The 14,954-nt window shown below is 46.3% G+C and overlaps 1 non-coding gene across 1 annotated transcript; it reads right to left on the bottom strand.

Annotated features, from left to right (window-relative positions):
• Positions 1-7,896: 7,896 nt before the first annotated feature.
• Positions 7,897-7,968, bottom strand: TRNAH-GUG (transfer RNA histidin (anticodon GUG)). The gene has a single exon. It is a non-coding gene; the product is annotated as a tRNA-His (tRNA).
• Positions 7,969-14,954: the final 6,986 nt, after the last annotated feature.

Genomic DNA, 14,954 nt, shown 5'->3' with positions numbered 1-14,954 from the left:
TTTTTTCACAGGACAATACAGATCAGATTGACTTGAAAGGTCCTTTCACGCGACTACAGAATGCCTCTCATTCCACTAAAAGATACGCCAGTGCCTACAATAGCCTAGGACTAGACTATGAGTCCCAATGTAGAAAGACCACAAGTCCACAGATATGCCTGTTAATTTAAACATCTGTATTATCATCAGCGTGTGACTGTAAAGGCGGGACCTTGCGCTCTCTGTAACGCGCTCCATTGGCAACATCAGTTAAATGTCGTTGGTTCAATCCCTCGCGGATGTTGTTTTTATTCCCATTTGTAACTGGGAAATACTGTCGCTGCAATACATATGTCTTAATCAAGTTGTGGTTATTGATGTAAATGGCAGTGTTATAATGTTTCACGTACTGCAAATGTCACCACATAATGCGCTCTTAATTAGATTTGGTTGAAATACATTACAGTCACCCGATGAAAAAGTGTGCAAACAGCATTAAAGAAACAAAAGGTTACATAACAGTAACAGGACATATCGAATTGTTTCAGTCCTCCTCAGAGATTGCCAATGTATTAATGGAAATTCTAAAATATCTGCCCAACTGCCGTGACATTGCCTCACCGCAATGCCGTGACTCGGATTCGAACCGAGGTTGCTGCGGCCAATACGCAGAGTACTAACCACTATACGATCACGGCGAGCTACTTGGGCTGCTACAATGTGACGTTCCACCTCTGTCATAAGCTGTACTCCATCTGTGATGTCATGACTCATGTTTGAATTAAAGGTTGGTTGTGATGTTATCCATGAGAATAAGTGGACACCTGATCCCCAGTCACTTATTTAAGATCTCAATAATCAAGTCAGAATCTAAATGAAAGTCATCAAAGTGGAGCCAATTAGAAATAATATAGTTACACAAACCTGGCAATGGTGTGGCAGCCAGGGCCGATAATGGCCCGCCAGCCTGAGAGCAGGAAAGTGTGAGAGCAGTGATGGTCTTGTGAGAGTTTACAGCTGTTATTGACCCTGTCCCCTTCCATTGCAGAGTTTTCTCCCTATAAGAAGTGCAGAGGCTCCCTCCAGGGTGCTAATAGTAGATTTATTTTTTTGCGCAGGAGAAGTGCTCTTCACCAATTGCACATGCCAAATCACCCGAAGGCCACCACCATAAAATTCAGGCATTCATGTTCATGCGTCCTCCATGTTATGTCCTTATAAAGGGATGCATGTTCATGATGACTCCATGTCACACCTGCATACAAGGATGCATGTTCATGCCGCCTCGTTTTCTTGGCTTCATACAGGGATTTTATCTCCTCCCTGTCTCACCCTCATGCAGGGATGCATGACCAATGCTCCTTCCCTTCTCGCCCGCATACATGGATGCACGTTCATGTCTCCTCATTCTCTTGGCTTCATACGGGGATTTTATCTCCTCCCTGTCTCACCCTCAGGAAGGGATGCATGACCAATGCTCCTTCCCGTCTCGCCCGCATACATGGATGCACGTTCACGCCTCCTCCTTCTCTCGGCTTCATACGGGGATCATATCTCCTCCCTGTCTCACCCTCATGCAGGGATGCATGACCAATGCTCCTTCCTGTCTCGCCCGCATACATGGATGCACGTTCACGCCTCCTCCTTCTCTCGGCTTCATACGGGGATCATATCTCCTCCCTGTCTCACCCTCATGCAGGGATGCATGACCAATGCTCCTTCCTGTCTCGCCCGCATACATGGATGCACGTTCACGCCTCCTCCTTCTCTCGGCTTCATACGGGGATCATATCTCCTCCCTGTCTCACCCTCATGCAGGGATGCATGACCAATGCTCCTTCCCTTCTCGCCTGCATACATGGATGCACGTTCACGCCTCCTCCTTCTCTCGGCTTCATACGGGGATCATATCTCCTCAATGTCTCACCCTCACTTCCAACATGTGTAACTTCTTGTTCTCTTTGACGTCTGGGGCATGGGTGGCTACTGCACAGCTCTAGATGTCGCCCACCTGCAAGGTGCTATGGAAAGCACTTTTCCACATTGGACGTGCTATATTAACCCCCTCTCCCCAAATACAATAAAAATAAAGAAATATATGTGCTTCCATAATGTCTACCTTCTAATGTTTCATATGTGTAAGCACATTGTCCTCCTCCTGACCACATTCTAAAACTATGTGCAAATTGTTCCTTCCATAAACTGTCACTTCCTTGGCCCTTTATTTATAATGACTGTTATACTCTCTCTCTTTCCGCCACAGTATAAAAAAGCCTAGCACACCTCATGATTGGACTAAGAAATTCCTGTCATTTAGTTGGAAATGATTTTCCCATTATCCCCAAAAACTCCTCACTGTGTCTAAGAACGCTTTTTTTCACAGGACAATACAGATCAGATTGACTTGAAAGGTCCTTTCACGCGACTACAGAATGCCTCTCATTCCACTAAAAGATACGCCAGTGCCTACAATAGCCTAGGACTAGACTATGAGTCCCAATGTAGAAAGACCACAAGTCCACAGATATGCCTGTTTATTTAAACATCTGTATTATCATCAGCGTGTGACTGTAAAGGCGGGACCTCGCGCTCTCTGTAACGCGCTCCATTGGCAACATCAGTTAAATGTCGTTGGTTCAATCCCTCGCGGATGTTGTTTTTATTCCCATTTGTAACTGGGAAATACTGTTGCTGCAATACATATGTCTTAATCAAGCTAGTGGTTATTGACGTAAATGGCAGTGTTATAATGTTTCATGTACTGCAAATGTCACCACATAATGCGCTCTTAATTAGATTTGGTTGAAATACATTACAGTCACCCGATGAAAAAGTGTGCAAAGAGCATTAAAGAAACAAAAGGTTCATAACAGTAACAGGACATATCGAATTGTTTCAGTCCTCCACAGAGATTCCCAATGTATTAATGGAAATTCTAAAATATCTGCCCAACTGCCGTCACATTGCCTCACCGCAATGCCGTGACTCGGATTCGAACGGAGGTTGCTGCGGCCACAACACAGAGTACTAACCACTATACGATCACGGCGAGCTACTTGGGCTGCCACAATGTGATGTCCCACCTCTGTCATAAGCTGTACTCCATCTGTGATGTCATGACTCATGTTTGAATTAAAGGTTGGTTGTGATGTTATCCATGAGAATAAGTGGACACCTGATCCCCAGTCACTTATTTAAGATCTCAATAATCAAGTCAGAATCCAAATGAAAGTCATCAAAGTGGAGCCAATTAGAAATAATATAGTTACACAAACCTGGCAATGGTGCGGCAGCCAGGGCCGATAATGGCCCGCCAGCCTGAGAGCAGGAAAGTGTGAGAGCAGTGATGGTCTTGTGAGAGTTTACAGCTGTTATTGACCCTGTCCCCTTTCATTGCAGAGTTTTCTCCCTATAAGAAGTGCAGAGGCTCCCTCCGGGGTGCTAATAGTACATTTATTTTTTTGCGCAGGAGAAGTGCTCTTCACCAATTGCACGTGCCAAATCACCCGAAGGCCACCACCATAAAATTCAGGCATTCATGTTCATGCGTCCTCCATGTTATGTCCTTATAAAGGGATGCATGTTCATGATGACTCCATGTCACACCTGCATACAAGGATGCATGTTCATGCCGCCTCGTTTTCTTGGCTTCATACAGGGATTTTATCTCCTCCCTGTCTCACCCTCATGCAGGGATGCATGACCAATGCTCCTTCCCTTCTCGCCCGCATACATGGATGCACGTTCATGTCTCCTCATTCTCTTGGCTTCATACGGGGATTTTATCTCCTCCCTGTCTCACCCTCAGGAAGGGATGCATGACCAATGCTGCTTCCCGTCTCGCCCGCATACATGGATGCACGTTCACGCCTCCTCCTTCTCTCGGCTTCATACGGGGATCATATCTCCTCCCTGTCTCACCCTCATGCAGGGATGCATGACCAATGCTCCTTCCTGTCTCGCCCGCATACATGGATGCACGTTCACGCCTCCTCCTTCTCTCGGCTTCATACGGGGATCATATCTCCTCCCTGTCTCACCCTCATGCAGGGATGCATGACCAATGCTCCTTCCCTTCTCGCCTGCATACATGGATGCACGTTCACGCCTCCTCCTTCTCTCGGCTTCATACGGGGATCATATCTCCTCCCTGTCTCACCCTCATGCAGGGATGCATGACCAATGCTCCTTCCTGTCTCGCCCGCATACATGGATGCACGTTCACGCCTCCTCCTTCTCTCGGCTTCATACGGGGATCATATCTCCTCCCTGTCTCACCCTCATGCAGGGATGCATGACCAATGCTCCTTCCCTTCTCGCCTGCATACATGGATGCACGTTCACGCCTCCTCCTTCTCTCGGCTTCATACGGGGATCATATCTCCTCAATGTCTCACCCTCACTTCCAACATGTGTAACTTCTTGTTCTCTTTGACGTCTGGGGCATGGGTGGCTACTGCACAGCTCTAGATGTCGCCCACCTGCAAGGTGCTATGGAAAGCACTTTTCCACATTGGACGTGCTATATTAACCCCCTCTCCCCAAATACAATAAAAATAAAGAAATATATGTGCTTCCATAATGTCTACCTTCTAATGTTTCATATGTGTAAGCACATTGTCCTCCTCCTGACCACATTCTAAAACTATGTGCAAATTGTTCCTTCCATAAACTGTCACTTCCTTGGCCCTTTATTTATAATGACTGTTATACTCTCTCTCTTTCCGCCACAGTATAAAAAAGCCTAGCACACCTCATGATTGGACTAAGAAATTCCTGTCATTTAGTTGGAAATGATTTTCCCATTATCCCCAAAAACTCCTCACTGTGTCTAAGAACGCTTTTTTTCACAGGACAATACAGATCAGATTGACTTGAAAGGTCCTTTCACGCGACTACAGAATGCCTCTCATTCCACTAAAAGATACGCCAGTGCCTACAATTGCCTAGGACTAGACTATGAGTCCCAATGTAGAAAGACCACAAGTCCACAGATATGCCTGTTTATTTAAACATCTGTATTATCATCAGCGTGTGACTGTAAAGGCGGGACCTTGCGCTCTCTGTAACGCGCTCCATTGGCAACATCAGTTAAATGTCGTTGGTTCAATCCCTCGCGGATGTTGTTTTTATTCCCATTTGTAACTGGGAAATACTGTTGCTGCAATACATATGTCTTAATCAAGCTAGTGGTTATTGACGTAAATGGCAGTGTTATAATGTTTCATGTACTGCAAATGTCACCACATAATGCGCTCTTAATTAGATTTGGTTGAAATACATTACAGTCACCCGATGAAAAAGTGTGCAAAGAGCATTAAAGAAACAAAAGGTTCATAACAGTAACAGGACATATCGAATTGTTTCAGTCCTCCACAGAGATTCCCAATGTATTAATGGAAATTCTAAAATATCTGCCCAACTGCCGTCACATTGCCTCACCGCAATGCCGTGACTCGGATTCGAACGGAGGTTGCTGCGGCCACAACACAGAGTACTAACCACTATACGATCACGGCGAGCTACTTGGGCTGCCACAATGTGATGTCCCACCTCTGTCATAAGCTGTACTCCATCTGTGATGTCATGACTCATGTTTGAATTAAAGGTTGGTTGTGATGTTATCCATGAGAATAAGTGGACACCTGATCCCCAGTCACTTATTTAAGATCTCAATAATCAAGTCAGAATCCAAATGAAAGTCATCAAAGTGGAGCCAATTAGAAATAATATAGTTACACAAACCTGGCAATGGTGCGGCAGCCAGGGCCGATAATGGCCCGCCAGCCTGAGAGCAGGAAAGTGTGAGAGCAGTGATGGTCTTGTGAGAGTTTACAGCTGTTATTGACCCTGTCCCCTTTCATTGCAGAGTTTTCTCCCTATAAGAAGTGCAGAGGCTCCCTCCGGGGTGCTAATAGTACATTTATTTTTTTGCGCAGGAGAAGTGCTCTTCACCAATTGCACGTGCCAAATCACCCGAAGGCCACCACCATAAAATTCAGGCATTCATGTTCATGCGTCCTCCATGTTATGTCCTTATAAAGGGATGCATGTTCATGATGACTCCATGTCACACCTGCATACAAGGATGCATGTTCATGCCGCCTCATTCTCTTGGCTTCATACAGGGATTTTATCTCCTCCCTGTCTCACCCTCATGCAGGGATGCATGACCAATGCTCCTTCCCTTCTCGCCCGCATACATGGATGCACGTTCATGTCTCCTCGTTCTCTCGGCTTCATACGGGGATTTTATCTCCTCCCTGTTTCACCCTCAGGAAGGGATGCATGACCAATGCTCCTTCCCGTCTCGCCCGCATACATGGATGCACGTTCACGCCTCCTCCTTTTCTCGGCTTCATACGGGGATCATATCTCCTCCCTGTCTCACCCCCATGCAGGGATGCATGACCAATGCTCCTTCCTGTCTCGCCCGCATACATGGATGCACGTTCACGCCTCCTCCTTCTCTCGGCTTCATACGGGGATCATATCTCCTCCCTGTCTCACCCTCATGCAGGGATGCATGACCAATGCTCCTTCCCTTCTCGCCTGCATACATGGATGCACGTTCACGCCTCCTCCTTCTCTCGGCTTCATACGGGGATCATATCTCCTCCCTGTCTCACCCTCATGCAGGGATGCATGACCAATGCTCCTTCCTGTCTCGCCCGCATACATGGATGCACGTTCACGCCTCCTCCTTCTCTCGGCTTCATACGGGGATCATATCTCCTCCCTGTCTCACCCTCATGCAGGGATGCATGACCAATGCTCCTTCCCTTCTCGCCTGCATACATGGATGCACGTTCACGCCTCCTCCTTCTCTCGACTTCATTCAGGGATCATATCTCCTCAATGTCTCACCCTCACTTCCAACATGTGTAACTTCTTGTTCTCTTTGACGTCTGGGGCATGGGTGGCTACTGCACAGCTCTAGATGTCGCCCCCCTGCAAGGTGCTATGGAAAGCACTTTTCCACATTGGACGTGCTATATTAACCCCCTCTTCCCAAATACAATAAAAATAAAGAAATATTTGTGCTTCCATAATGTCTACCTTCTAATGTTTCATATGTGTAAGCACATTGTCCTCCTCCTGACCACATTCTAAAACTATGTGCAAATTGCTCCTTCCATAAACTGTCACTTCCTTGGCCCTTTATTTATAATGAGTGTTATACTCTCTCTCTTTCCGCCACAGTATAAAAAAGCCTAGCACACCTCATGATTGGACTAAGAAATTCCTGTCATTTAGTTGGAAATGATTTTCCCATTATCCCCAAAAACTCCTCACTGTGTCTAAGAACGCTTTTTTTCACAGGACAATACAGATCAGATTGACTTGAAAGGTCCTTTCACGCGACTACAGAATGCCTCTCATTCCACTAAAAGATACACCAGTGCCTACAATAGCCTAGGACTAGACTATGAGTCCCAATGTAGAAAGACCACAAGTCCACAGATATGCCTGTTTATTTAAACATCTGTATTATCATCAGCGTGTGACTGTAAAGGCGGGACCTCGCGCTCTCTGTAACGCGCTCCATTGGCAACATCAGTTAAATGTCGTTGGTTCAATCCCTCGCGGATGTTGTTTTTATTCCCATTTGTAACTGGGAAATACTGTCGCTGCAATACATATGTCTTAATCAAGCTAGTGGTTATTGACGTAAATGGCAGTGTTATAATGTTTCATGTACTGCAAATGGCACCACATAATGCGCTCTTAATTAGATTTGGTTGAAATACATTACAGTCACCCGATGAAAAAGTGTGCAAAGAGCATTAAAGAAACAAAAGGTTCATAACAGTAACAGGACATATCGAATTGTTTCAGTCCTCCACAGAGATTGCCAATGTATTAATGGAAATTCTAAAATATCTGCCCAACTGCCGTGACATTGCCTCACCGCAATGCCGTGACTCGGATTCGAACCGAGGTTGCTGCGGCCACAACGCAGAGTACTAACCACTATACGATCACAGCGAGCTACTTGGGCTGCTACCATGTGACGTTCCACCTCTATCATAAGCTGTACTCCATCTGTGATGTCATGACTCATGTTTGAATTAAAGGTTGGTTGTGATGTTATCCATGAGAATAAGTGGACACCTGATCCCCAGTCACTTATTTAAGATCTCAATAATCAAGTCAGAATCCAAATGAAAGTCATCAAAGTGGAGCCAATTAGAAATAATATAGTTACACAAACCTGGCAATGGTGCGGCAGCCAGGGCCGATAATGGCCCGCCAGCCTGAGAGCAGGAAAGTGTGAGAGCAGTGATGGTCTTGTGAGAGTTTACAGCTGTTATTGACCCTGTCCCCTTCCATTTCAGAGTTTTCTCCCTATAAGAAGTGCAGAGGCTCCCTCCGGGGTGCTAATAGTACATTTATTTTTTTGCGCAGGAGAAGTGCTCTTCACCAATTGCACGTGCCAAATCACCCGAAGGCCACCACCATAAAATTCAGGCATTCATGTTCATGCGTCCTCCATGTTATGTCCTTATAAAGGGATGCATGTTCATGATGACTCCATGTCACACCTGCATACAAGGATGCATGTTCAAGCCGCCTCATTCTCTTGGCTTCATACAGGGATTTTATCTCCTCCCTGTCTCACCCTCATGCAGGGATGCATGACCAATGCTCCTTCCCTTCTCGCCCGCATACATGGATGCACGTTCATGTCTCCTCGTTCTCTCGGCTTCATACAGGGATTTTATCTCCTCCCTGTCTCACCCTCAGGAAGGGATGCATGACCAATGCTCCTTCCCGTCTCGCCCGCATACATGGATGCACGTTCACGCCTCCTCCTTCTCTCAGCTTCATACGGGGATCATATCTCCTCCCTGTCTCACCCTCATGCAGGGATGCATGACCAATGCTCCTTCCTGTCTCGCCCGCATACATGGATGCACGTTCACGCCTCCTCCTTCTCTCGGCTTCATACGGGGATCATATCTCCTCCCTGTCTCACCCTCATGCAGGGATGTATGACCAATGCTCCTTCCCTTCTCGCCTGCATACATGGATGCACGTTCACGCCTCCTCCTTCTCTCGGCTTCATACGGGGATCATATCTCCTCCCTGTCTCACCCTCATGCAGGGATGCATGACCAATGCTCCTTCCTGTCTCGCCCGCATACATGGATGCACGTTCACGCGTCCTCCTTCTCTCGGCTTCATACGGGGATCATATCTCCTCCCTGTCTCACCCTCATGCAGGGATGCATGACCAATGCTCCTTCCCTTCTCGCCTGCATACATGGATGCACGTTCACGCCTCCTCCTTCTCTCGGCTTCATACGGGGATCATATCTCCTCAATGTCTCACCCTCACTTCCAACATGTGTAACTTCTTGTTCTCTTTGACGTCTGGGGCATGGGTGGCTACTGCACAGCTCTAGATGTCGCCCACCTGCAAGGTGCTATGGAAATCACTTTTCCACATTGGACGTGCTATATTAACCCCCTCTCCCCAAATACAATAAAAATAAAGAAATATATGTGCTTCCATAATGTCTACCTTCTAATGTTTCATATGTGTAAGCACATTGTCCTCCTCCTGACCACATTCTAAAACTATGTGCAAATTGTTCCTTCCATAAACTGTCACTTCCTTGGCCCTTTACTTATAATGACTGTTATACTCTCTCTCTTTCCGCCACAGTATAAAAAAGCCTAGCACACCTCATGATTGGACTAAGAAATTCCTGTCATTTAGTTGGAAATGATTTTCCCATTATCCCCAAAAACTCCTCACTGTGTCTAAGAACGCTTTTTTTCACAGGACAATACAGATCAGATTGACTTGAAAGGTCCTTTCACGCGACTACAGAATGCCTCTCATTCCACTAAAAGATACGCCAGTGCCTACAATAGCCTAGGACTAGACTATGACTCCCAATGTAGAAAGACCACAAGTCCACAGATATGCCTGTTTATTTAAACATCTGTATTATCATCAGCGTGTGACTGTAAAGGCGGGACCTCGCGCTCTCTGTAACGCGCTCCATTGGCAACATCAGTTAAATGTCGTTGGTTCAATCCCTCGCGGATGTTGTTTTTATTCCCATTTGTAACTGGGAAATACTGTCGCTGCAATACATATGTCTTAATCAAGCTAGTGGTTATTGACGTAAATGGCAGTGTTATAATGTTTCATGTACTGCAAATGTCACCACATAATGCGCTCTTAATTAGATTTGGTTGAAATACATTACAGTCACCCGATGAAAAAGTGTGCAAAGAGCATTAAAGAAACAAAAGGTTCATAACAGTAACAGGACATATCGAATTGTTTCAGTCCTCCACAGAGATTGCCAATGTATTAATGGAAATTCTAAAATATCTGCCCAACTGCCGTGACATTGCCTCACCGCAATGCCGTGACTCGGATTCGAACCGAGGTTGCTGCGGCCACAAGCTACTTGGGCTGCTACAATGTGACTTGCACCTCTATCATAAGCTGTACTCCATCTGTGATGTCATGACTCATGTTTGAATTAAAGGTTGGTTGTGATGTTATCCATGAGAATAAGTGGACACCTGATCCCCAGTCACTTATTTAAGATCTCAATAATCAAGTCAGAATCCAAATGAAAGTCATCAAAGTGGAGCCAATTAGAAATAATATAGTTACACAAACCTGGCAATGGTGCGGCAGCCAGGGCCGATAATGGCCCGCCAGCCTGAGAGCAGGAAAGTGTGAGAGCAGTGATGGTCTTGTGAGAGTTTACAGCTGTTATTGACCCTGTCCCCTTTCATTGCAGAGTTATCTCCCTATAAGAAGTGCAGAGGCTCCCTCCGGGGTGCTAATAGTACTTTTATTTTTTTGCGCAGGAGAAGTGCTCTTCACCAATTGCTCGTGCCAAATCACCCGAAGGCCACCACCATAAAATTCAGGCATTCATGTTCATGCGTCCTCCATGTTATGTCCTTATAAAGGGATGCATGTTCATGATGACTCCATGTCACACCTGCATACAAGGATGCATGTTCATGCCGCCTCGTTCTCTTGGCTTCATACAGGGATTTTATCTCCTCCCTGTCTCACCCTCATGCAGGGATGCATGACCAATGCTCCTTCCCTTCTCGCCCGCATACATGGATGCACATTCATGTCTCCTCGTTCTCTCGGCTTCATACGGGGATTTTATCTCCTCCCTGTCTCACCCTCAGGAAGGGATGCATGACCAATGCTCCTTCCCGTCTCGCCCGCATAACTGGATGCACGTTCATGCCTCCTCCTTCTCTCGGCTTCATACGGGGATCATATCTCCTCCCTGTCTCACCCTCATGCAGGGATGCATGACCAATGCTCCTTCCTGTCTCGCCCGCATACATGGATGCACGTTCACGCCTCCTCCTTCTCTCGGCTTCATACGGGGATCATATCTCCTCCCTGTCTCACCCTCATGCAGGGATGCATGACCAATGCTCCTTCCCTTCTCGCCTGCATACATGGATGCACGTTCACGCCTCCTCCTTCTCTCGGCTTCATACGGGGATCATATCTCCTCCCTGTCTCACCCTCATGCAGGGATGCATGACCAATGCTCCTTCCTGTCTCGCCCGCATACATGGATGCATGTTCACGCGTCCTCCTTCTCTCGGCTTCATACGGGGATCATATCTCCTCCCTGTCTCACCCTCATGCAGGGATGCATGACCAATGCTCCTTCCCTTCTCGCCTGCATACATGGATGCACGTTCACGCCTCCTCCTTCTCTCGGCTTCATACGGGGATCATATCTCCTCAATGTCTCACCCTCACTTCCAACATGTGTAACTTCTTGTTCTCTTTCACGTCTGGGGCATGGGTGGCTACTGCACAGCTCTAGATGTCGCCCACCTGCAAGGTGCTATGGAAAGCACTTTTCCACATTGGACGTGCTATATTAACCCCCTCTCCCCAAATACAATAAAAATAAAGAAATATTTGTGCTTCCATAATGTCTACCTTCTAATGTTTCATATGTGTAAGCACATTGTCCTCCTCCTGACCACATTCTAAAACTATGTGCAAATTGTTCCTTCCATAAACTGTCACTTCCTTGGCCCTTTATTTATAATGACTGTTATACTGTCTCTCTTTCCGCCACAGTATAAAAAAGCCTAGCACACCTCATGATTGGACTAAGAAATTCCTGTCATTTAGTTGGAAATGATTTTCCCATTATCCCCAAAAACTCCTCACTGTGTCTAAGAACGCTTTTTTTCACAGGACAATACAGATCAGATTGACTTGAAAGGTCCTTTCACGCGACTACAGAATGCCTCTCATTCCACTAAAAGATACGCCAGTGCCTACAATAGCCTAGGACTAGACTATGAGTCCCAATGTAGAAAGACCACAAGTCCACAGATATGCCTGTTAATTTAAACATCTGTATTATCATCAGCGTGTGACTGTAAAGGCGGGACCTCGCGCTCTCTGTAACGCGCTCCATTGGCAACATCAGTTAAATGTCGTTGGTTCAATCCCTCGCGGATGTTGTTTTTATTCCCATTTGTAACTGGGAAATACTGTCGCTGCAATACATATGTCTTAATCAAGTTGTGGTTATTGATGTAAATGGCAGTGTTATAATGTTTCACGTACTGCAAATGTCACCACATAATGCGCTCTTAATTAGATTTGGTTGAAATACATTACAGTCACCCGATGAAAAAGTGTGCAAACAGCATTAAAGAAACAAAAGGTTCATAACAGTAACAGGACATATCGAATTGTTTCAGTCCTCCTCAGAGATTGCCAATGTATTAATGGAAATTCTAAAATATCTGCCCAACTGCCGTGACATTGCCTCACCACAATGCCGTGACTCGGATTCGAACCGAGGTTGCTGCGGCCAATACGCAGAGTACTAACCACTATACGATCACGGCGAGCTACTTGGGCTGCTACAATGTGACGTTCCACCTCTGTCATAAGCTGTACTCCATCTGTGATGTCATGACTCATGTTTGAATTAAAGGTTGGTTGTGATGTTATCCATGAGAATAAGTGGACACCTGATCCCCAGTCACTTATTTAAGATCTCAATAATCAAGTCAGAATCCAAATGAAAGTCATCAAAGTGGAGCCAATTAGAAATAATATAGTTACACAAACCTGGCAATGGTGTGGCAGCCAGGGCCGATAATGGCCCGCCAGCCTGAGAGCAGGAAAGTGTGAGAGCAGTGATGGTCTTGTGAGAGTTTACAGCTGTTATTGACCCTGTCCCCTTCCATTGCAGAGTTTTCTCCCTATAAGAAGTGCAGAGGCTCCCTCCAGGGTGCTAATAGTAGATTTATTTTTTTGCGCAGGAGAAGTGCTCTTCACCAATTGCACGTGCCAAATCACCCGAAGGCCACCACCATAAAATTCAGGCATTCATGTTCATGCGTCCTCCATGTTATGTCCTTATAAAGGGATGCATGTTCATGATGACTCCATGTCACACCTGCATACAAGGATGCATGTTCATGCCGCCTCGTTTTCTTGGCTTCATACAGGGATTTTATCTCCTCCCTGTCTCACCCTCATGCAGGGATGCATGACCAATGCTCCTTCCCTTCTCGCCCGCATACATGGATGCACGTTCATGTCTCCTCATTCTCTTGGCTTCATACGGGGATTTTATCTCCTCCCTGTCTCACCCTCAGGAAGGGATGCATGACCAATGCTCCTTCCCGTCTCGCCCGCATACATGGATGCACGTTCACGCCTCCTCCTTCTCTCGGCTTCATACGGGGATCATATCTCCTCCCTGTCTCACCCTCATGCAGGGATGCATGACCAATGCTCCTTCCTGTCTCGCCCGCATACATGGATGCACGTTCACGCCTCCTCCTTCTCTCGGCTTCATACGGGGATCATATCTCCTCCCTGTCTCACCCTCATGCAGGGATGCATGACCAATGCTCCTTCCCTTCTCGCCTGCATACATGGATGCACGTTCACGCCTCCTCCTTCTCTCGGCTTCATACGGGGATCATATCTCCTCCCTGTCTCACCCTCATGCAGGGATGCATGACCAATGCTCCTTCCTGTCTCGCCCGCATACATGGATGCACGTTCACGCCTCCTCCTTCTCTCGGCTTCATACGGGGATCATATCTCCTCCCTGTCTCACCCTCATGCAGGGATGCATGACCAATGCTCCTTCCCTTCTCGCCTGCATACATGGATGCACGTTCACGCCTCCTCCTTCTCTCGGCTTCATACGGGGATCATATCTCCTCAATGTCTCACCCTCACTTCCAACATGTGTAACTTCTTGTTCTCTTTGACGTCTGGGGCATGGGTGGCTACTGCACAGCTCTAGATGTCGCCCACCTGCAAGGTGCTATGGAAAGCACTTTTCCACATTGGACGTGCTATATTAACCCCCTCTCCCCAAATACAATAAAAATAAAGAAATATATGTGCTTCCATAATGTCTACCTTCTAATGTTTCATATGTGTAAGCACATTGTCCTCCTCCTGACCACATTCTAAAACTATGTGCAAATTGTTCCTTCCATAAACTGTCACTTCCTTGGCCCTTTATTTATAATGACTGTTATACTCTCTCTCTTTCCGCCACAGTATAAAAAAGCCTAGCACACCTCATGATTGGACTAAGAAATTCCTGTCATTTAGTTGGAAATGATTTTCCCATTATCCCCAAAAACTCCTCACTGTGTCTAAGAACGCTTTTTTTCACAGGATAATACAGATCAGATTGACTTGAAAGGTCCTTTCACGCGACTACAGAATGCCTCTCATTCCACTAAAAGATACGCCAGTGCCTACAATAGCCTAGGACTAGACTATGAGTCCCAATGTAGAAAGACCACAAGTCCACAGATATGCCTGTTTATTTAAACATCTGTATTATCATCAGCGTGTGACTGTAAAGGCGGGACCTCGCGCTCTCTGTAACGCGCTCCATTGGCAACATCAGTTAAATGTCGTTGGTTCAATCCCTCGCGGATGTTGTTTT

Source organism: Ambystoma mexicanum (assembly GCF_040938575.1).
Source record: "Ambystoma mexicanum isolate Mex_15411 chromosome 12 unlocalized genomic scaffold, UKY_AmexF1_1 Mex_chr12_unloc.1, whole genome shotgun sequence".
Taxonomy (NCBI): Eukaryota; Metazoa; Chordata; class Amphibia; order Caudata; family Ambystomatidae; genus Ambystoma; species Ambystoma mexicanum.
This window is presented reverse-complemented; position numbering and strand designations above follow the sequence as displayed.